Below are 22,724 nucleotides of genomic sequence, written 5' to 3'. Positions count from 1 at the left end.
ATATTCTCAATTTCAATTTCACTTCCTCTGACATTGTGCAAGACAGTGTGTGGCACAGCCTCTGATCACTAAATGGTTCTGACATTTTCACTTGGACTTGCCAACTTCTCCTTCGATCCCTTCTCCTTTTTATAAAGACAAATTAGAAAGCAATTGCTCCATGACCTTTGACTTTGTTATTTCTCTTGCTTTGTGCTACCCGGTCCTATTTCCCCATCTATCAGTCTTCTGTATTGATTTTGGATGGTTATGGTGTTCGCCTTTGTGCTTTGCAAAGCAAGCCATTGATTTCCAAAAAGATCTGGAAACTCAGGGAGTATTTATTTGGACACGCACCCGAGCTCACTGTGGCTACTGAAGGCAGGAGACCAGACATGAGTTAGGGTTACTGTCTCAGTCTGTAACTGTGAAAGTAAAGACTGCTGACAGCTGTTGGCAAAGGCCCTCAGAGTTGTCATCTGTCTACTCATGACAATAAGAGCCAGGAGTGGCCTGTCAATGTCCCGCTGAACCACTGAGAGCATGTGTTCGGCTTCAACCCCAAATACTGGGATATGGTGTCATAGAAAAGTTTGTGGGAGAGCCAGGAGGCCTAACTGGGCTTCGGTATGTTCCGAAGGGTGGAACTCCTTCTGAGTCACTGGAGAGACACACGAGGAGGAAAATGGTAGAATACAGACCCTTTTAGACAGTCCCTAAACTACCAGGGTTAGTGTGGACAGAGAAGACTGTCTCACTCTTTTCCCTTTGCAGTTATCCCATGGTCTTTATCCAGTCAGTCTCCAGAAATTAGTCACCTACAGGAAATTAGGTGGCCAAAGGGCAACAGTGGAAAAGAACGGTGGGAACAATGTCAGCCACCTCCTGGCTGGGTGAGTAGGTATGGAACAGGTGAAGATTGCCTAAAAATACCCAGAAAAGGTGATGGGGAGAGGTGGGCTAGGCATATCCCAGAGATATGCCATGAGGAGGACCACAGGGAGTCCTTTGTCTAGGAGTCTCTGGTGCTCCCTGGAGACTCACCTGGAGCCTTCCATGTTGATAGGCTCAGCCAGGTGTCTCCCTTTTTTAGATCACACCCTCCAGGAGCTCTGCTGGCTGAGGTGTTTTCCTCTTTGGGGAGCACTCCCAAACTTATGAGCTACAGCACGGGGCTCCCAGTAGAGGGAGTATACTAAAGTGAGAAGTGTTGCTGGGCTGGGGACCTGGCTCACTTGCTAAAGTGGCTGCCGCGCAAGCTTGAGGAGCTGAGTTCAAACCTCTAGGCAAGAGAATCCAACAGATCCTTTAACCAGTGAGATCTAGGGTTGGTGAGAGACCCTGCCTCAAAAAAATAAAATAAAATAAAATAAATAAGGTAGAGAGTGATCAAGGAAGAAACCTGATATCGAGCTCTGGTCTGTAAACACACACACACACACACACACACACACACACACACACACAGTGACTGCCCTTAAACTCAACAGTTACAGCTGGGCATTGGTGGCACACACCTTTAATTCCAGCACTTGGGAGGCAGAGGCAGGCAGATCGCTGTGAGTTCAAGGCCAGCCTGGTCTACAAAGTGAGTCCAGGACAGCCAAGGCTATACAGAGAAACCCTGTCTCAAAAGACAAACAAACAAAAAACACCAAAAAACAAAACAACAAATAAACAAACAAAACCTCAACAGTTATAAGATAAAAGCCAGTTAGAGAATTCATGTGAAAAATGTGGTTTCATTTACTTGGGGAGCACGATGCCACCCCTTTCCCTATCCCCCCTCCCGGAAAGCATCTGTGCATTCGATGAGGGTGTGTTGGAAAAAAGATGGATGGCTGTAATAAAATGGGTGGCTAAGTAGTGAGGTCCAGACTGATGAATCACACACAGGTCTGTGAGCTGACTCACCTACAATCGGGCAAGACTGCCCCAGACAAGCCTTCCTGGTATGGGGGGCAGGGGGAGGGCGGGAAGGTGTCATGGACATTCACCCATTCCATGACAGGCAGAGTCATCCAGGGTGCATTTCAAGGCATCTGGGCCTCATATCTTCAGACAAGGCTCGTTAGCTTTGTGTAGCTACCAATCAGCATTTTAAAGTCATCTTACATTTAATTTTTATCTCTTGTGTCATTCTCACACTGGTAGGTCACTGGGTCCTGGGCTACCTCTCTAGACTCATCCGGTGCAGTGATCCTGTCTCCTCCTGCACCTCTGGACTGGAGGATGGGGGTGGTGGTCGAAGAGCCTGCCCTCTGCTATGCTTAAGTACACCAGGCTACCGGCATCACCCTTATATTATCCCCTCTCTCTCCTTGTCAAGGAGCAACTCATGGTCACTCTTGGTGGAGTGTTTGGAATCCTATTTGTGGGATTTTTATCTCTGATTTTATCTATGAAAGAACACAGAAATGTGGCATCCTGGGGACAACCTTGGGTTAGGGAAAAATACAGCCTTCTCTAACTTAATGAAGGACAGCTCTGAAAATCTTCCTGAAAGTGGGAAAGCCCCCAAAAGAGTAGTTTTCAACAACAAAATGAATTACAGTTACATGAAATAAAATGGAAAGCCTTAAACATATGTTGAATAAAAGAAAAAATCAGTCCTGGGGCTGGAGAGATGGCTCAGCAGTTAAGAGCACTGTCTGCTTAGTGCATCTGCTTAATTATTTGGGAAAGATAGTTCCACTAAACAAACTACAGAGATAGATATTTTAGCAGTATGTATATTATGGCGAATGGATCTTAGTTTCCTATAACAAATGATTGCAAACCTGGTGGCATAAAAAGAAAGGTGACTTCATTCTTTCTCAGTTCCAGAGGCCTGCCGGTTAGAATCAGTGTTACCGGGTGAAAGTCAAGGTGGTCTGCTCTCTCTGGAGGCCCTGGATCTTTCTTGCCTCCTCTCAGCCTCCTCACTCTGCGGTCACCTTGTCTTTCCTTGCATAGTCAACTATCCTGCCCTCTGTCTCATTTTATTAGGCCACTTGGAGTTTCCTTTGGGGCCCAAGTGGAGAAGATGAGCTAACTCTGGAGAACACTGCACCCTCACCCTGAGCACATCTGCAAAGTTCGTTATGTCCAGCTGGTCGGCACCACCTTCACACAGCCCACCTCCCAACACGAGGGCTTAGTTTCTTCTGAGAAGCTGCACCTCAGAGGCCTTGCACCTTTTCTTGGGAACGCCCTCCCGGTCTGCGGGGGTTCACGGAACTTGGCTCATTCACTGCTGTGTCTTACCTGGAGCACATGCCTCTAATCAGCACCTCAGCACAGGAGCGAGTGAACCCTGCTTCTCCTTGGATTGTCACCTGCTGGAACGTTCCTCCGCATCTTGCCTCTAAATCTGTCCGAACTGGCGAGGATACTCTTATCACCAAGTGCAACAACTGGGCAGCGATTTAAAATACTTTCTGAGAAAAGCAACTTGCTGGAACCTGATGTGTTTCTTCTCTGTCTTTTAATCATTATATTTGTTTGTTTGGGGTTTTTTATTTTTTGTCTGTTTGTTTGTTTGGTTGGTTGGTTGGTTTTTGAGACAGGGTTTCTCTGTGTAGCCTTGGCTGTCCTGGACTCGCTTTGTAGACCAGGCTGGTCTTGAACTCACGGTGATCCACCTGCCTCTGCCTCCCAAGTGCTGGGATTATAGGTGTGCGCCACTTGTACACTTTGAATCCACACTGCTCCCCTCCTCTCTCTCCCCTCCTTTCATCTCTTCTCTTCTCTCCTTCCGTCTCACACCTCCTCTCCTAGCCTCACCTTACCTCTGCCCTCCTCTCCCCTCCTCTCCCCTTCTCTCCTTTTTCTCTCTTCTGTTCCCCCAACCCCTTCCCTCCCACACCTCCTCACACTTCCTCTCCTGTCCTCTTCTTTCTTTCCAACAAACGAATTCCAGCCAGAATCAATAGCATTTCTTCAGCTAACCAGGAAATCCCGATTTTGATAAAAACACTCAGCAGCAGACATCCGCGGCCCCGGGCCTCCTGCGGCAGAGCATTCTGAACCCCAGCTTCTGCAGAGAGGAAGCTGACAGCCCCCAGTCTTCTTAGTGCGTGGCACCTGGGACTAGGGCCGTGTCAGGCTCTGACCACCTAGCCGTCCCACCATTCTACCTACAGAATTTTTTCCTACTGGAAAAAATATGGATCACTTCCTCCATATTTTCTTCTCTCTGTAAACTGTTTCTCTATGGCTGGGGACAATACCTGACACTTCCATCACGTTCCCCAGAAACAAGAATGGGGCTCCTTCACAATTCTGCCATTTGTTAAGCTTTTACTTCTGTGACAGACACACCGATTTTGGGTATCCCCTTTTGTCTTTCTGGCTTACCCTGGAATGGAAATTGAGCTTCCGCTACTTCCTCTGAATCCAGGAACTTTTTGAAAAAATTTTAATTTGATGTTTATTTTTATAATTTTATACTAGGCTAGCCATGAGGCATAATATGATTATATTTTGTTTTTGTTTTTGTTTTTACAACTTTGTTTTGTCTATAGCTATTATTTGCCCTTCTGTTCTCTTAGCTTTGTCTGCACTCACCCCTGTGTTCCCTCAGAACTGTAGTTTACCTTGGACCTGTTTCTCATATGCTGGAGCCTTCCAGATTGTCTCCTTGGGTTTGTTTTTTAAGTCTGGAGGCTGCCTTCTGGCTTCTCTCAGGGCTGAACAGCCCTCATTGTAGGGTTTTCCTTTCCTTCATCCCTGTTACATCCTGTGCAAGGGCCTTCTCTGAGAAAGGCTAGGGCAGAGATGAGGCATCTCGAGATTTATGTACCTATGAAATACAAAGGGTAGAGCCGGAGTGGAGTGGGCAAGCTGAGTTCACCGTACACTGTAAACCTGACCCAGGACCTGCTGACCCAGTGGGGAGTTACAGGGCAAACGTTATCCCTTTGAGGACACGGAATGGGGAGAAAGAATCTACACCTTGCTCAATTATTGCTAAGGGCCTCTCTAAAAAACACTTGATGCCATATAATTCCTGATTGTTTCATGGTTCTTCTTGCTGCAGGTAGTTTATTATATATGTGCGTAATAATATAAATGTATATTAAAATACAAAAATATTTAATAAAAAAAGAAAGAAAAACTGATGCGGACTATAAAGGAGAGCCAGTCTGAAGAAGTCATTAATGATGCTCTTTTCAGTCGGCCCATGGGTTATTTAAAGGAACCCAAGGAATGCTTTATTTTTGGGTCATCTGAACTCGATGTTTCCTTTTTGTTGTTGTTGTTATAGATGCTCATTTTGATGATGCACTTTCTTAGTAACTGTTTTAGAAAACAACACTTGGAGTGCGCATTCCCGAGGCCTTAAATCTCTAAAACTGTGTATTCTAGCTTCTTCCTGGGCAGTAGAGTCGGGTAGAGAACGCCAGCTCTCTCAGACATGGCCTCATTGCTTCTGCCCTTGCTTCCTAGATTCTGGTGCTGCCATTGGCCAGTTCCCCACGCCTTGAATTCTCACTTTTCTTCTTTGTTGGTACTTTTCCTTCTGTTTCTGGAAACTTAAAGCATGCTCTCCTTCTTGCCAGGGTAACTACCACTGTAACGGAATGGATGTGACATGATATTCCTTTTCATTTATTAAATCAAGTGCATGACAGTTCTGCCCAGACTGATGGACGATGCATTGTATACTGAGAAATATCTTATCTGTGTGACAATTACCTTCACTAAGGATTTTACAGTCTCTCATCCTTGAATTTATTCAGAGGTAGAAATCTCTGGATTGGTTGTCTGACCATTTTTAATCTCCCTGCTTCCCCCATTGCTTATCTCTTTCATCAAATCTGAGAGAAATCTGTCTTTGAGCCATCATACTTTATGTATTCAAGAGTATTTTCTTTAATTTTTTTTTCCTTTTTTTTTTTTTAAGGGTAGAGTCTTACATATTTAAAGGCCATCTTATCAGCCTTAAACTCACTAAGTAGCCAAGGACGACCATGAACTTCTGACCTTTCTGCTTCCATCCTCCAAACGCTGGAATGATAAGCAAGTGTCACCATGCCCAGCGCGGGCATCTTCTCTGGTCTCCGTTTTTTCTTTCATGTTATCCTGTTCCCATTTGTTTGACATACTATGCCTTCTCATTTCTCTGTGGACATTAAATGGTTGTTGTTGCTGCTGCTGCTGCTTCTACTCCAAGTTATTTCTATTTCCTCCATGTTCTCTACATTTTCCCCTTTGTTTAATTTGTCCCCCGTCCCATTCTTGTGTTAGAAGTTTCCTTTGGATATCTAGTGTTTTTTAATCTTCTGACACAGTTTAAGAGTGAGATGTAGTGTGCCGGTGGGGGCTGGTGAAATAGTAGGTTCTGCTCCAAGGACATCGAGTGATGCTCTGTGTGTCATAGTCTGATTTCTGTTGCTTTGACAAAACGCCTATAGCAAAAAGACCAACAAGATGAAGTGCATGTAGCATCAACAGTTTTGGAAGCCCAAATGCACGATCCTGGCATAGATCTCCAGTAAGGACATCGTGGTACATTCTGTGTGAATTACATATGGCAAGAGCATATGAAGAATTACAGAAGATGTGTACAAGGGGTGGCAGAGAGGGAGGAGCAATAGAGTGAGTCAAAGGGGCCATACTTACTTTATAACATCCATTCTCCAGGTAACTAGCCCCGCCCCGTGAGGTGTGACCTAGGGCACTGAGGAGACAGGTCAGTTGGTAATGTGCTTCCGATACTAGCACAAGGACAAGAGTTTGATTCCTAGCACCAGTGCAGGAAGCATAGGTGGTATTGATTGCTGGTAATTCCAGCAATTAAAGCTGCAGACACCGAGGCAGGTGCATGCCTGGGGCTTACTGGATAGGCAGCTCAGCCTGGGGAGCCCCCGGTCCAAGGTCGAAAGCCTCAAAGGGCACTCTAGATTAACCTCCAGCCTTTAGGCACATGTACCCTCACATCCATGAACACAGAAGATAGAGCAAGTGGAAAGAGACTTCATCCATTCCTGAAAAACAGTTACTAATCCTGTCTGAGCACTGCCCTGGGCTTTAATCGCTTTCCATTAGGCCTCGCTGCTTCATGATGCTGCCATCTCTCACTAAGCTTCCAGCACATGGATTTTTTTATATGACAAACTACGTTCAAATCTGAACAATCCTTCAATCGAGGCTCCTGAAACTGCCAGGATCTGTAGATCTTTTTCTTTGTGATAGTTGAAGTTTCTTTCACAGGAGACTCCAGTCTTCGGCCTGTGTGCTAGCCACATTCTTGTCTGCCACTGTGCTAGGAGCCAGAAAGCCAAAGGGATGTAGGACTTCACATTTGTGCATCTCCCTCTCGGCTGCTTCTAAGATTAAAGGGGTGCTGGTATCCTGAACTGGGAGTCTCTTGTGTTCAAATTTTCCATAGGAAAAAAAATTATCTAATTTCTATCATGTTGAGGGGAGAAGTAAACTGGTGAGATGAGAAAAACGTGGGGTTAGAAAAGTTTCTTTCTGTTTGCTTTGACCAGTTCCTTATTTTCATTTCCATAATTAACCTTCATCTTCCAGATACCTGACACCCCAATCCCTGTGACTCCCCAAGATTCTGTAGTGTGAACTGGCTTCCTTCTCATGGTTGCCTCCCTTGGTTGGCAGTCAGATTTTTAGCTCTCTCAACACTGTGTGTAAAGACGACTCCGACACCATGTCTTTCAAAACTTTGCTTAACCTCAGAGTGACTCTTTTCTCCTTTTCTGGTGTGTGTGTGTGTGTGTGTATGTGTGTGTGTGTGTGTGTGTGTGTGTGTGTTATCCAGGCTTTTTTTTTTTTTTTTTGCTGGTTTTTCAGAGAGAAAGGAGGTAAATTCATGTATTTAATGAAGCATGTTTAAGTGAACCCATGACACACAGGCTTACAGGAAGATGATAGCATTTTCTTTTTGGCTTCATCTTAATTCTTGTGAATTTTTGGACATCTTTATGACATGCCTAGGGAAAACTAGTCACAGTGTCCCATGGTGCTCTGATCGTATTGTTTTCTTAATTATTCCCTAGGCATCAGACTGTTCCTCATGCCTGGATAAGTCAGCTAAAACTGGTTTGGTTATTTTCTTTGCATTCTGTATGCATTTTTTCATAACTTTGTTTTGTGATGCATAGTCCAAGCTTTGGTACTAAGGGCAGAATATGGTGATTGTTGTGAGATGTCATAACTTCCCAGCAGAAAGCCAGATCCTAAACTCTCGGGATTTTAAACTCAGAGTCCGAGGGTTACTGCCTAGAGAGAGAAAATGTTTTCACTGAAAACAAAAGAACAGTCCTTCACAAGCTCAGGAATGAGGTTCTGCCTTGTGAGCACAGTGAGATGCTGGGGAGAAAGGGCCTTGAATGTCCATCCATCCCTCTACATGGCAATACGAGCCAGGCTTCACCTTATCCTGACCTATACCTTACTGAGCACTATGTGTTTAACTCGCTGCTAAAAGCCTTACAGCCATGGCAACAAGTCCTCAGCACAGCCCTGGAAGCCTGTGCTCATTTTGCACCTGAGGAAGCTCAGATAGCATTTCTTTCTTTCTTTCTTTGGCCAAAGACCTCGGACCAGTGGAGTGCAGGGCCAGCAGGTATGGCTTCCTCTTCTTTCTTTGTTTTCCCTCTTGCTCATTCCATAATCCCCACCTCCTTCAATAATTTCTATCCTTTAAGGCTATTTCTGTCCTTTGGGAACATGGAGAGAAAAGTCAAACATCCTTTCCCCATGAACACTCTTTATCTATCTTAAAATATCTGATGTGCACTCTAGCCGAGGCTAAAGCTTTCTTGGAGAGAAAACGACTATGAGCATCTGCTTCGGACGCATTGAGCAGGCACCTCCTCTGGTTTCTAAGCTGCCTCCCTTCAAAGCTCTGCCAACCTTCTACAGGGTCACGCATGCGTCTTAGCTGAGGCAGGAAGCTGCTGTGGGGTTCTGCTCTGACTCCACCTGCTGCCCACAACTGCCCCTCCTTGACCTGCACTGACCACAGCCAGTACATTAACAGAAGCCACCCCACTGCTAGTGGTATTCCTCAGGAGGAGACCTAGCTGCATGTCAAGGCAATTGCCTAATAGAAATTATTTTTCAAGGTTGTTTTGTTTTGTTGTTTTGTTTTTTAATTATTTTTATTTTATACTCATTGGTGTTTTGCCTGTGTGTGTCTATGTAAAGGTGTTGGATTCCCTGCATCTGGAGTTACAGACAGATGTGAGCTGCTATGTAGGTGCGGGGAGTTGAACCTGGGTCCTCTGGAAGAACAGTCAGTGCTCTTAGCCACTGAGACACCAGCTCTCCAGCCCGTTTGTTTTGTTTTGTTTTGTTGACAGGGTCTTACTATGAAGGTCAGGCTGGTTCTAGAATATTCAGTCTTCCCATCTCTCCCTCTCTAGTGTTGGACTTAGAGCTGTACATCACTACCTGCTAAGGAAATGGAAATTAAGTAAGTTTTGTTGTGCATTACTGGAGCAGTTTCAAACCACAGACTGACACAAAGTCAGTGCCACATAAATCTCACCAGGTAGCCAATTCCTTAATACAGTAGCTTTGTTGTTGTGCGGGGGGGGGGGGGGGGGGGCGCAGCTTTGTACCATTGCTCAAAAGTGGCTCTGTAACTACAGAGTCCTGGGCCCCATAGAAGCCTTACCAAAATAAGTCAGAATTTACAAGGAGGGAAAGAAGTTTCCATGAGCTTGAAGATTCTCACTATCACCTAAATTTGCAAAGCACCACCTTGCCTGAAGTTCCAGTCTTTAATAGATGTTGTCTTTCAGGGTTTTGTTTGCTTTTGTTTTGTTTGACAAGGTTGTACTATGAAGCCCAGGCTGGCCCTAGGTTACCTAATCCTGCGCTCTCTCTCTACCTCTCCAGCTCTGGGTTTACAGATGATGTACACCACCTACCTCCCCACGCCCTAAGGACACGGAAGAGAAAGAGGGCCAAGTGGCAATTACAGAGGTTGTGTTTATGTGTCAGCTTGACTGAGCCATGGTGTCCAGATGTGTAGTCAAAGACTATTATGGAGTTTTCTATGGGAGGGGGTGTTTTGAATGAGACTAACATTTAGATTAGTGCGAGTTTAAAACAGGCAGTCCTTTATCATGCAGGGGGGAGGGGGCTTATCCTGTTGGTTAGAAGCCTAAGAAAAATAAAACTGCTGGGCTCTCCTCAGCAAGATTAAGTTCTGCCTCAGGGCTTTAACCTTGAGCCTACTGGCCAGGATACTGGTCTTGCCTTTCTTCCTGGAAGTGGCAAATGAGGTAAGAGTATCTAATCCAGCCAGACTCCATGGCGCACACCTTTAATCCCAGCACTTGGGAGGCAGAGGCACATGGATCTCTGTGAGTTCGAGGCCAGCCTGGTCTACAAAGAGAGTCCAGGACAGCCAGGGCTACACAGAGAGACCCTGTCTGGGAAAGGAGGAGGAGGAGGAAGGGCAGGAGGAGGAAGAGGAAGAGGAGGAGGAAAGGAAGGAAGGAAGGAAGGAAGGAAAGAAAGAAAGAAAGAAAGAAAGAAAGAAAGAAAGAAAGAAAGAAACCAGTAACTAATCCCAGGGGTTCTCAGCCTGGGGGTCATGACCTTTTCGGGAATTGAACAATTTTTTCATGAGGGTCACCTAAGATCATCAGAAAACACAGATATTTATATTAAAATTTATAACACTAGCAAAATTATAGTTACAAAGTAGCAAGGTGGGGCTGGAGAAATGGCTTAGCTGTTAGCACTGGCTGCTCTTCCAAAGTACCCGGGTTTAATTTTCACCACCCACATGGCGGCTCACAACTGTCTGTAACTCCAGTTCCAAGGAATCTGGCACCCTCACATAGACATACCTGCAGGCAAAACATCAAGGGACATAAAAGAAAAATAAATGATTTTTTTTTCAAAAAGAAGTAGTAACAAAAATAATGTTATGGTTGGGGGGGGGGGGGTCACCACAACAGGAGGAGCTATATTAAAGGGTCGCAGCATTAGGAAAGTTGAGAGCCACTGTCTTGGAGCTACTTTCTATTTCCTGTGTCTGGTTGCTGTCTGGAGATCTGCTTTTGAAACAATGTATCAATCCCAGAGGGGGGTGGGTAGACCAGTTGAGCAGAGAAGCAAAAAGGGTTAAGAGTCACCACCTGAGGGCCAAGAAAGGCTGAAAGGCAAAAATCACTCTTGAGGTCAGTAGCCCTTAAGGAAATACTCCGGGCCTGGAGATATGGCTCAACCACTGAAGGCTAGCCTTACAACCAAAAGTACAGGAAATGCTCCTGACACGCAAGGAGAGGCCAGGACTCTCCTCTCCCCCTCCCCTTCCTCTTTCCGTCCTCCCCTTCTCCTCCTTTTCCCTTCATTTCTCTTTTTCTGATAGATACTGAACCTGAGGGGCCTCGATCACACTGAACACACTACTATCAGCAGCTTCCCAGGGCCTATTTTTAATACTAGGCCTGTTTATAAGTCAGGTTGAGATATACTTTACATGTGATAAGTGTCCATTTTGTCTTTGACATCTTGAGACAGGATCTCACACTGGTGGCCCAGGCTGCTCTCAAACTTGTGATAACCTTTCTGCTTCAGCCTTCTGAGGCTTTGACTATGGTCATGAGCCTCTGTACCTGGCTGGTCAATCACCCATTAAAGTCACATGTATGGAATGGGAGAGATGGTTCAGTGTGTGTGTGTGGGGGGGGGGGGAGTGTGTACTACTCTTGCTGAGAACATGATTTCAGTTCCCAGCACCCACCCATAACTCCAGCTCCCGAGGGTCCGAGGCCGTCTTCTGGACTCATTGGGTACTGGACTCTCGCATGCACATACCCCATTTTATAAAGATATGCATATACATGATCTAAAATAAGATAAAGACTTTTTAATAAACAAAATCAAATGTGTACATTTCCATGCAAAGCCAGTGCAAGAATGGAGATGAAGAATGTTTCCATCTTCTGGAAGTTCCTCCAGATGCCTTTTAGTTGATTCCCTCCTCACCACTCTAGCCACAGCTCTGCTTGCTGCTGGTGCTGTGACGTTTCAAACCCTCTAGTGTTCCATGAAGTGGAATCGCACCGACTATAGCTTTTCGTGCCTGGTGTCTTTCACTCAGAGCAGTACTTTTGAGGCTCCTCTATTCTGGTTTGTTAGGATCAGTGGTTTCCTTCCATGTTATTGAGTATCAGCCTATCTGTTTACCAGTTAGACTGTTGGGCCATTGCCCCTAGGGGCTACTGTGAATAAAGGTGCTACGCTCACTGCCACTTGGGTTTTTGGCATGAACATATGCCAGGAAGAGAATTGCTACGGCACATGATGAGTGTGTCGGAGCCTTTGGTTGCCTTTGTAAGAAATGGGCCAGTTGGTTTTCTAAGTGGCTGGGTCATTTTTCCATTTGCATTAGCAACACATCCCTAATGGCTTCTTTTAGAAAAACAACGTGCTGGAGACAGATCTACAAATGCTCTCATTTTGTGCCACCAGCACAAACATAGGATTAACTTTTGTGTACAAGTTTTGGGTGCTGGGAGCTAGGTGCTGTGGTGCAGGTCTGTAATTCTAGCACTCTGAATGCTGAGGCAGGAGGACCACAAGCTTGAGACCTACACGGGCCACATAGAAGGTCCCTTTATCACAAGAGAGAGGGTATGGGGAGGGGAGTAGAGGGAGAGAAAGGAGACAAAGAGTCCAGAACCAGGAGTCAGGTTGAGATGACTACATTACTGGATTTGGCGAAATTGCTCCTGCAGCTTTGGACAGGTTAACCATATTCTGCCAAGCCCACCTGCACCTGTCGTATACATTAAGTAGAGGTAATAGCAGATCCTCTCTTTATAGGGATATTACGACGATCCAGTGAGACCAAACACATGAAGCATTGAACACAACATCTGGTACACAACTGACAGTCAGTGTGAGTCACCCTGGCTGCTTCCATTAGAATAGCATTTGTTGCAACAGCAGTTTAAGAACATAAACCATGGACAGTACATTTTTTAAAAAATTGTGTGTGTGTGTGTGTGTGTGTGTGTGTGTGTGTGTGTGTGTGTGCCCCAAGTGTGTGACATTAGTACAGATGCCCACAGAAAGGAGGATAAGACAATGGATCTCCTGGTGCTGGGGTGGCAGGTGTTTGTGAGCCACACAGGTGCTGGCATCCAAACTCCAGTTGTCTGGCAGAGCAGCGAGCACTCTATGGTAATGGCTGGGCTAAAGCTCGAGAGCCAGACAGTCTTGATAGAAGATGGCTCTGTGTCACCTAGAACTTGTTCTGTAGACCAGGTTGGTCTCAAAATTAGAGCAATCCTCCTGCCTCTATTTCTCTAGGATTTCAGATGTGTGCTGTCGCACTGGCTGGACTCTGCTTCTTTAGGGTGGTCATTTGAAACTCGGGAATGTCGTGGGAACTAAAGGATGTAAGAAGGTGTCTATAGGTATTTTTAAAAATAAGCATAAAGCCGGGCATGGTGGCGTGCACCTTTAATCCCATCACTCGGGAGGCAGAGGCAGGCAGATCTCTGTGAGTTTGAGGCCAGCTTGGTCTACAAAGCAAGTCTAGGACAGCCAAGGCTACACAGAGAAACCCTGTCTCGAAAAACAAAAACCAAACCGAAACAAAACAAAAACAAAAAATAAGCATAAAGTCACCTTACATCCTCTCCACACTGCCTGACCTGTATCCTGACTTGTAAAACAAAGAATTGTATCCTGCCTCTTCCACAGAGGTCAAAGCTGAGCATATAAAATGCACAATGGTAACACAAATGCTCATGGCCAGTAAAACGTTTTAGCGATGAATTTCCTTACCTACGAGTTAGTTAGCAATTATGAGAGCTTGTTTCTTCTAATGATGGCTAGAAAAAAATTAATCTGATAGCAAGATCAAATTGCAATTTTTCTATGAAAGTAAAAGATGTAAGAAATGGAGTCTCCTTGCACGTGGTTTGTCTTGTTCCACGATTTATGATAAAAGCATTAAGTTCTATCTCATCCCATTATGTGATGGTGAGAAATGAGACTTTTAAGCGGCTACGAGGGTTCCGCCCTCATGGATAGGCTGGTGATTACTTAGCTCACGAGCTAATGGGCTATGTTCAGTGAGGATCTGCCTAAAAGCCAGTTTGGCTTCATCTCTCCTGCACGTCCTGTCTCATCATCATAAGATGCCCGGCTCTGCCTCAGGACTCAGCAGCAGGAAGGCCATTGTCAAGTGCGACCTTTAACCTAGGGCCAGAACCACAGCCCCAAACCTCCTCTTTATTATTTACCCAGCCTTTCCTATTGTGTTACTAGCGACAGGAAAACCGATGACAGACCGCATGAAGACTGAGCTAGACATGGATCTCAAGCTGATACAAAGGAGACACACGCAGTACTTCCACATGTGACTGAGCTTCAACATGCTGAGGCTGACACAGAAGTTTAGTGGCTCAGAATGGCTCATCTGTTGGCATATAAGTGGCCTGCCACCAGGTTGCTTAGTAGCCTCTGACATCATCATCATCTGCTGTCTGCCACCAGGTGTGTGCCAGAGGCACCAACCACTCCCCGCCCTCCCCTCCTACCCTCTGATTCTCTCTCTCTCTCTCTCTCTCTCTCTCTCTCTCTCTCTCTCTCTCTCTCTCTCTCTCTCTCTCCCCCCCCCCCTCCCTTGCCATTCTCATAATAATAAACTTCCTCGTACCTCTACATACACTTCTAAACATCTGCTTTTAGTTGGGTGCCTAGATGACACAAGTTTTAACACTTGACACTTAGAACTCCTCGGCTCTCCTCCCCTCCTCTCCCCTCCCCTCTCACCTCCTCTCTTCTGCTCTCTGCTCTTCCCCTCCCTTCCCTCCCCTCTCCCCTCCTTTCCTTTCTTCTGCTCTCCTCCCTTCCCCTCCCCTCCCCTCCCCCTCAGAGTGCTGGGAATCAAACCCAGGGTCTTGAGCACCTTAGGTAGGCTCTCTTCATGGAGCTACTGTCTCAACCCTTGAAATTCTCTTTGAGACCCCAATAATTACATTTTTAAAAAGCTGTTTTGGCAGTACCAGGAAATGTTTAATAGAAATGTAAATTATTTAACTTCCAGTGGAGCCAGGTAGGAGAGCAAAATATGAAATATCAAGTTACATTTGGGAAGAAGGAAGGCATGTGCACTCAGAAGGGAAAGGGTTTAATTGTGCTGTCTGTAATGCATGAGCAGTACCAGGCATGAGCTGAAGCATCTATGTTTGTCCCTTTCTCAAGTCCAAGCCAAGTCTACCTCATCCACCAAGAAAAGAAGAGGCAAGAAAGGGGCCTTTGACACAGCTGTGCTTCTACTTAACCCAAGTACAGACTTAGAATGTCTCAACTAAAATATCATTTTTCCACTGGACAGAGTCTAAGCATTTGTTATAAATTGTTTCTAAAAATGAGCAATAAAGAGATCTAGCTATATTTTTATTTGGTGATGATTACATACATCCGTCTATTTTCCTGTGTGTTTTTAGAATAGATTTCCTGATCGTCACTGTGTGGTCTGAAGTCACAGCATACGGCCACACATACAGAACTCTCACCTCAACAGAATCCAGCCTAGGATGCCACCATGCAGAACATGTGCAGGGCACCACACCGTGACAGCCACTTTCACAAGCACGACCACGTGTCACTATCACTGCCATTCTGAGACTCGTGCATTTATAGGTTATATACTTAATGTCTATAGAATGTAATATAAATAACAGATGAAAAATATGACCAAGAAGATTAAACTATGACATAGACCTTAACCCAGCACTTATCTAACCCCAGTGTAAAAATGTTGCTTAGATACTGAGATGTAGCTCAGCGATACAGCCTGTGGCTAGAAAAGGTAAGAGGCTAGGACAGGTCACCAGGACTGCAAAACAAAACAAAACAACAAAACAGAACAGAAGTCAAACTCACACAGCACTTTTCACATGCTACACTTCATCAATAAACCAAAGCCACTGCAATAATTTAATTGCTTCAAGGTAATAAGTCACCCTTCTCTTGGTAATGACAGGTGTATGTGTACATATTTATTTTTAAATATATCTATGATGTATACAATATGTCATAAATACACATATAGTTTTAAAACACATGGCCAAATAGATATGTATACATATGCTGTATATTTTATATATAGGGTAAATATATCTACAGTGGATAAATATATACTATATTATATATATGTGTATATATATACATCCATAAACACAGACACACACACACATTCATCATGCCTATGAATGGGGAAACCAAGTCTCAAAATAATAAATTACTTTTCTCAACATTTTTCACGTGTATGAAACAGGGCTCCTGACAAGCAACAACTATTTCCCTCAAGGAACTTAGATATGGTAATTCTTGGGTTTTCTATTTTGATTTCTGAATTCCAGGAAAATGGCTGGAATAATCTATTTTCTTCCTAGGAAATCTACCCCATGTGAGGCATGGGCCCTAAATGCCACTAGTTGTTTCAACAACTGGTCAGGTCCGTGATACTTAGATTTCTTGATGTCTTGACTTCACTTCTAGTTCTCATGAGGTAAGAAGGACTTTAAGCCGGTGTGGTGGCTCACGCCTTTAATCCCAGCGCTTGGGAAGCAGAGGCAGGCAGATCGTTGTAAGTTCGAGGCCAGCCTGGTCTACAAAGTGAGTGTAGGACAGCCAAGGCTACACAGAGAAACCCTGTCTCGAAAAACAAAAAACAAACAAACAAACAAAAGGACTTTAAGTTTGTGACCACATGTCCTATTTAGTCATTTCTCTGTTCTCCCTATACCTAAAACATCTTAACGGTACACTAGACCTCTCCTTCCCACACCTGCAGATTTCATATTTTGTAACAGCATCCTCCCTAATTAAGGGTGTTGGATTTCTGGGCCTTCGGAGTCTGTCCTCATCAGCGAGCCTTTAGATTGCAGGAGCTGACCCTGAGCAGCCTCAAGATGAGAAGAAGGCTCAGCCGTCTCTCCTGAGTTCTTCCACGGGCGGCCTTTTGTTGGATGGCTTTGTGTGTGAGCCTACTACCCCAGCCTGAAGGACAACCTCAACACAGACACACACACAGACACACACAGACACACACACACACACACACAGACAGACACACACACACACACACACACACACACACACACACACACACACTCCTCTCTTTCTCTGTCTACTCAAGAAAACCATGACCTGTTCCCTCAGGCACTTCAGTACCTCATAGAGAAGAGGCTGTTATGCCCTTATTTTTCTGCTGCAGCTTAGGGAACCACTCTGTTAAGGACCAAATTTTAATCAGAATCAAGAGACAGTCGAAGCAGAATGAGGAAATTGGACAAAAGTCCTGCGGATGCGGCATGCACATTAAAAAAAAAAAAACCAAAACCAACCAAACAAACAAACAAAAACCCCCAAAGATTCCTGACCTAATCACAGACCAAAGACCAAGGCTAACAGAAATGCAGCTGAAATATTCACAATTAATTGGTTTTCCTAAGGATATTCCCATGCAAGTGATCAGAAACAATTTACAAGTGTGATGTCATCAAGCCCACCCCTTCTAGAAAGATGTCCAGGGACTTAAGGCTCATGTTAGCCCTGTGCTCTTACTGTGGTGGAGGCTGTGACTGGTTAAGAGGACTGTTCTTCCTAGTAGCCTTAAACAAGAAATAAACCCACCCAGCTGACTGCCACCTAGTCAGAGGACGCCAGCCTGAAAGGAGGGCGACGCCGACTGAGCTTTCTGACCACGGTTCAGAGAATGAATTGTGAACACTTTTTCTGGAACTGGTCTGGAAAAAGTGATACGGTCACATATCCGTGGCTTTGCCTCTAGGGAACAAAAAAGAAGCGCATTTGACCCAACTGAGAGGAGCAGAACTGTCCCCACGCACAACTAGATAATCCCCTCAGCTGCCTTTCCCCTGCTCCAACTCAGTTCGGATAACTGCGTTTGTCTGTGAGAAACCCTCAGAGAAAACATTCAGGCCAAATGATCTCATGCCTGGATTTTGCAAGATAGTGTGTGCATAAGAGCAGAATTTCTATCATCCAATCTATCCCTTTCCACACCCAGCCCCAGGATGTTCTTCCATGGCGTGGCTTCTTGGACACAACTGAGTCACTTCCTAGGCCTGGACCCAGGGAAGCCTGCAGACCCCGGACACCCTTCTGTCTGCATAAGAAAGCACTTCTGGTCCTGTTTCTAGGGACAGAGGCTTTTACAGTTATCTTATCTCACCCTTTTTGCTAATCCCAGATTTGTTTTTTAATGGAGCTGTTAGCATGAACAAAGGTGATGCATGCGTTTTTTCCCTCAAAGTAATTTAAAATTTCTGCTGTGCCCAGCTGAGAGCAAGCAAAATCAAAGGCATTCAGTGGTGAAAATACCTGAGGACACCCTGGAGACACAGGAGCTGGACACTGCGGGGCAAGACTAGAGGTCTGTGTACTGCCCTGGGATAATTAGCTGCCTTTGCATTTCTGGAAGAGAGGGGAGCTTGGTGTATTCATCAGGGTTGTGCAGAGGAACAGAATTTATAGAACACACAAACACACACACACACACACACACACACACACTTTTCTCACCTCAGAGATCTAGATTAGAGGAGGCTCTTCCTACAAAAAAAATAATTTAATTAAGAAAAGAATCCAGGCCAGGCATGGTGGTGCACGTCTTTAATTCCAGCACTTGGGAGGCAGAGGCTGGTGGATTGCTGTGAGTTCAAGGCCTGCCTAGTCTACAAAGCGAGTCCAGAACAGCCAAGACTACACAGAGAAATCCTGTCTCAGGGAAAAAGAAAAAGAAAAGAAGAAAGAATCCATCACAGGTGTAGCCAGCTATTTAGGTTTTAGTTAGATCCAGATGTAGTCAAGTTGACAACCAAGAAGAGCCATCACACTAGGATTCCATCTTTTCCAAACCAGGAAGTAGAAGAAGCAGAAATAAACAAGAAACCTCCAAATCAAGCTCAGCCGGGAGGTCAGAATGTCCCTCCTGTAGCAGCCGCTGTCTGCAAAGCCGACCCTATGAAACCCAGACACCGCCTCTAGCGGAGAGCTCTCCCTCAGCCACCACTGGCTTTTTAATGAGCCTTTCTAAAGCCTAGTGCTATTTGCACTGTGTCTGGTGGTCTCCCTGCAGATAAGATCATCAGTGTGACTTCATTGCACCAGGCACCACTCCCAGCTTCATAACTCTTTGTTGAGTAACCACCCCCCCCCCCCCAGTGAGTTCAACTGGAAAAGGCTTCCCTTGAGGCGCCTGTCAATCCATGTCAAAATGTAGGTAAGCTGTAAGATGTTATGCAAATAGATGTCGGGAGAACTTACTAGAAAATATAAGCCGGGTCCGAGAAGGGGCGCTCAGACCTTGTCTTTTGTGTGCAGTGACTCTACTGAGAATTGCACAGAGGACCACGTGCATGACTTTATATCACGGTCCTGGGCTCTGTGTTAACCTGAAAGAAATTACAGCTCGTTCCCAGAACACGTTATTTTATAGGATGAATAACTGGGGACTGGAAAAATTAGCTGCTAATGATTAGATAGATATCCATCAATTAATTATTAATTATTGTGATTGAGAGTCTGAGGCATTGAGAAGCAAGAATCCACCCATCACCTGTGTGGATTCTGACAGGCAGGCACACAAGTTTGAAGTTCATGAGGAATTGTGGGGGAAAGGCCAGTCGCCATCCATGTGTCTCTTTTCCCTGCTATCTTCTCACAGCTGTTTGGACAAAGACGGAAAGTGTGATTCAGGCCTTCTGGCTTCTGAGAAGAAAAGGCCCAGCAGACAGGCTGTGGGATAGCCAGAGCGTCAGACAGAGGCACTGAGAAAGGTCAGCCTTGAAAACATGAAATAGGAGACTACACTGAACCAGGCCGCAAGAACCGGCGGCCAAGACAAAGACCCTCAGTCCCTTGAAGGGCTCAGAGAGGAGGTCTTGATGTCACCAGGCTCCGTCTGTGCGCCATGACCAACTCTCAGAATGGGTATTTCATTTAAAGTGAAGACAAAATATAACAGGAACGGGCATTGTGGGAAATTAGCGCCCTTGTATTTAGATAAGACTGAAAACGCACATGGAAGAGATAACCTGTACTTCCAGCGAATGCTGGGGCTGGAGCCGTGAACCAGCTGTCACGCTGTGGTGGCCCTGGGCGGATGCTCTGGGCAGAACCCATTCTTTAGGTGGATAATGCTGGAGTCTTAGGAGCTTTCATAAGGTCATGTGGAGAATGAGTTGCCGAGATACAAGTCAGTGTCCTGTAAGCGGTAGAAAATGAGTGTGGAAAAAGACTCCTGTGCAAGACGAGGTGGAGGAGGTGACAACCACAGGGTTTTGATGGAGTGTGTGGGGGGGGGTGACAGACTTGGCTGTGGCCAACAGTTCACCTATGCATAGGTGGGTGATGTGAACTTGGAGACAGCACTTCTTCAAAGAAGGAAAGGCTCACCCTGTCCTTCTAAGATGTAGTTGTGAGAGTGTGTGTGTGTGTGTGTGTGTGTGTATGTGTGTGTGTGTGTGTGTGTGTGTGTGTGTGTGTGTGTGTGTGTGTTTCAAGCAGAGTCTCACTATATAGCCATGCCTCGCCTGGAACTTGTGTCAACCAGATTGACTTCAGACTCTCAGAGATCCTCCTGCCTCTGCCTCCTTGTGTTGTGATTACAGGAGTGAGTCAGCACACACACACACACACACACACACACACACACACACACACACACACACACCAAAAATGAGACATCAAAGGTGCATATATCACTGAAGATTGTAGGGCAAACTCCTGGGCTCGGGAGCCCCTTCAGGATAGGCTTGGTCACCTGTCCCAGAATTCCATTTTAAGGGTAAGTGGTGAGAAGCAGGGATTTATTCAGTGTGGCCACACTGGGAAGAGGAACAAATAGAGGAGCTCTGCCGTGAGCTATTGGGTGAGGTTTAGGTTTACATGGACAAAGAACAACAGCATGGGCAAGAGGTTTGAGTGACTCAACATCCTGGTCAGGGTATAGTCTGGCCTGGTTCCGCTAGGGACCGTGATGAGCAGTGCATCACATGAGGAGATCCACCGGGTTTCAGAAGAGGATGGTTTCTGCTCCAGGTGCAGCCATGCCCTCACGTGGTGTTGGAGAGGGGCTTGTTTCTCAAGGTTCTGCTGTCCCAGGAATCCAAGGGGACTGGCTCTGCGCCCACAGCCTCCAAGTAGGGATAAGGTAGGTTAGACAGGCACTTCTCGAGCAGCTAACGTGCCTATGTGCAAAGGCGAGCAGGTGGTCCACTGCCCAGGAGACACAGACTGGAACAAGGCAGAGGTAGCAGGATAAAAGCCTGCATTTTGTTACCTTGTTGGTGCAGGCAGGGAGAGAATGCTCCTAATACAGTGGTTCTCAACCTTCCTAACACTGAGATCCTTTAATACAGCTCCTCCTGTTGTGGTGACCCCCAACCATGAGATTATTTTTGTTGCTGTCTCGTAACTGTGATTTTGCTGCTGTTAAGAATTGTGATGTAAAAATAAATAAATAAATAAATAATTTTTTTTTTTTTTGGAGACAGAGGTTTGCCAAAGGAGTTGCAATGCACAGGTTGAGAAGGGCTATTCTAATGAACCATAGCATCAGTGGAGCTCAGTGGAGAAAGCTCTTGCCTTACAAACCTGGAGAACTGAGTTCCAATTCCCAGAACACACGTAAGTCTGGAAGGAGAGGACTGATTCTGCAAAGTTGTCCTCTGACCTAAACACACACACACATACACATACACACACACAGAGGCATGGTTACATGCACAGGCACACACACATGCACACACAAATGCACAGGCACACACACACAAACACACACCAGCATGCACATGCACACACATGCACACACACACATACACGCACATGCACGCATGCACACACACACACACACCAGCATGCACAGGCACACACACATACATACACACCAGCATGCACATGCACACACACAAACACACATACACACCAGCATGCACATACACACACACACATACAAACACACACACACACCAGCATGCACAGGCACACACACACATATACACAAACACACACCAGCATGCACAGGCACACACACACACACACACACACACACACACAGCATCTGCCTAGCCTGCTTTTGGATCTGCTCCATCACACCGTCACAATACATCAATCCACTACATCTTAGGGAGACGATGGTAAAAGCCTGAAAGACCAATAAACCTGAGGCCATTTGCAGCGTTCCTTATGGAAGCACAAAGTTTAAGTGAAGCTGAATGCCAGCTTATGGCAGATTCCCCTTTTGCGGTTCATTTGAATGAGACCTGGGACCTAAACTCAGTTTCTTGCTCTAATCTTCTACAGGCTGAGCTCGGGTCGGCCTCCTGAATATTTCTGGCCCGTTTCCAAGTCTACACAAATGTGATTTCTCGTGATCAGTCTTCATAACTCTTAACTGTGATCTGAGATTCTTTATTCCTTGGGCTGTGTGTTGTGTGGGGAGCCTGGCAGGGCTGTGGTTTCTCTTTGTGACTACTTCTTCACTTTCATAAATAAGAAATCAACTATGCAGTCCTCTTAGGCAGCGGGTAATGAAAGCCATCTATCTTTCCTTTAATCAGAGGCTGGATGGATGCCTGCAATGAAGCAGGCACTGGGCTTGATCCCAGACACTGAATAATGACTATCAGAGCTACAGGACAGCTGATGACAGCTGGCCCCAGGAGCCTCACTGCCCAGCAGATGTCTCATAAAGAGTGCTAACTAGCCAGGCACGGTGACAC

General features: G+C 45.5%; 1 long non-coding RNA gene across 1 annotated transcript; it reads left to right on the top strand.

Annotated features, from left to right (window-relative positions):
- The first annotated feature begins 14,236 nt into the window (after positions 1 to 14,236).
- Positions 14,237 to 21,577, top strand: LOC311609017. The gene is made up of 4 exons (XR_014783232.1): positions 14,237 to 14,460; positions 16,368 to 16,483; positions 19,667 to 19,778; positions 21,498 to 21,577. It is a non-coding gene; the product is annotated as an uncharacterized lncRNA (long non-coding RNA).
- Positions 21,578 to 22,724: the final 1,147 nt, after the last annotated feature.

This window comes from Acomys minous (genome assembly GCF_964271855.1).
Source record: "Acomys minous genome assembly, chromosome: 11".
Taxonomy (NCBI): domain Eukaryota; kingdom Metazoa; phylum Chordata; class Mammalia; order Rodentia; family Muridae; genus Acomys; species Acomys minous.
The sequence above is the reverse complement of the archived record's forward strand: the minus strand, read 5'-3'. Positions and strand labels throughout refer to the sequence as shown.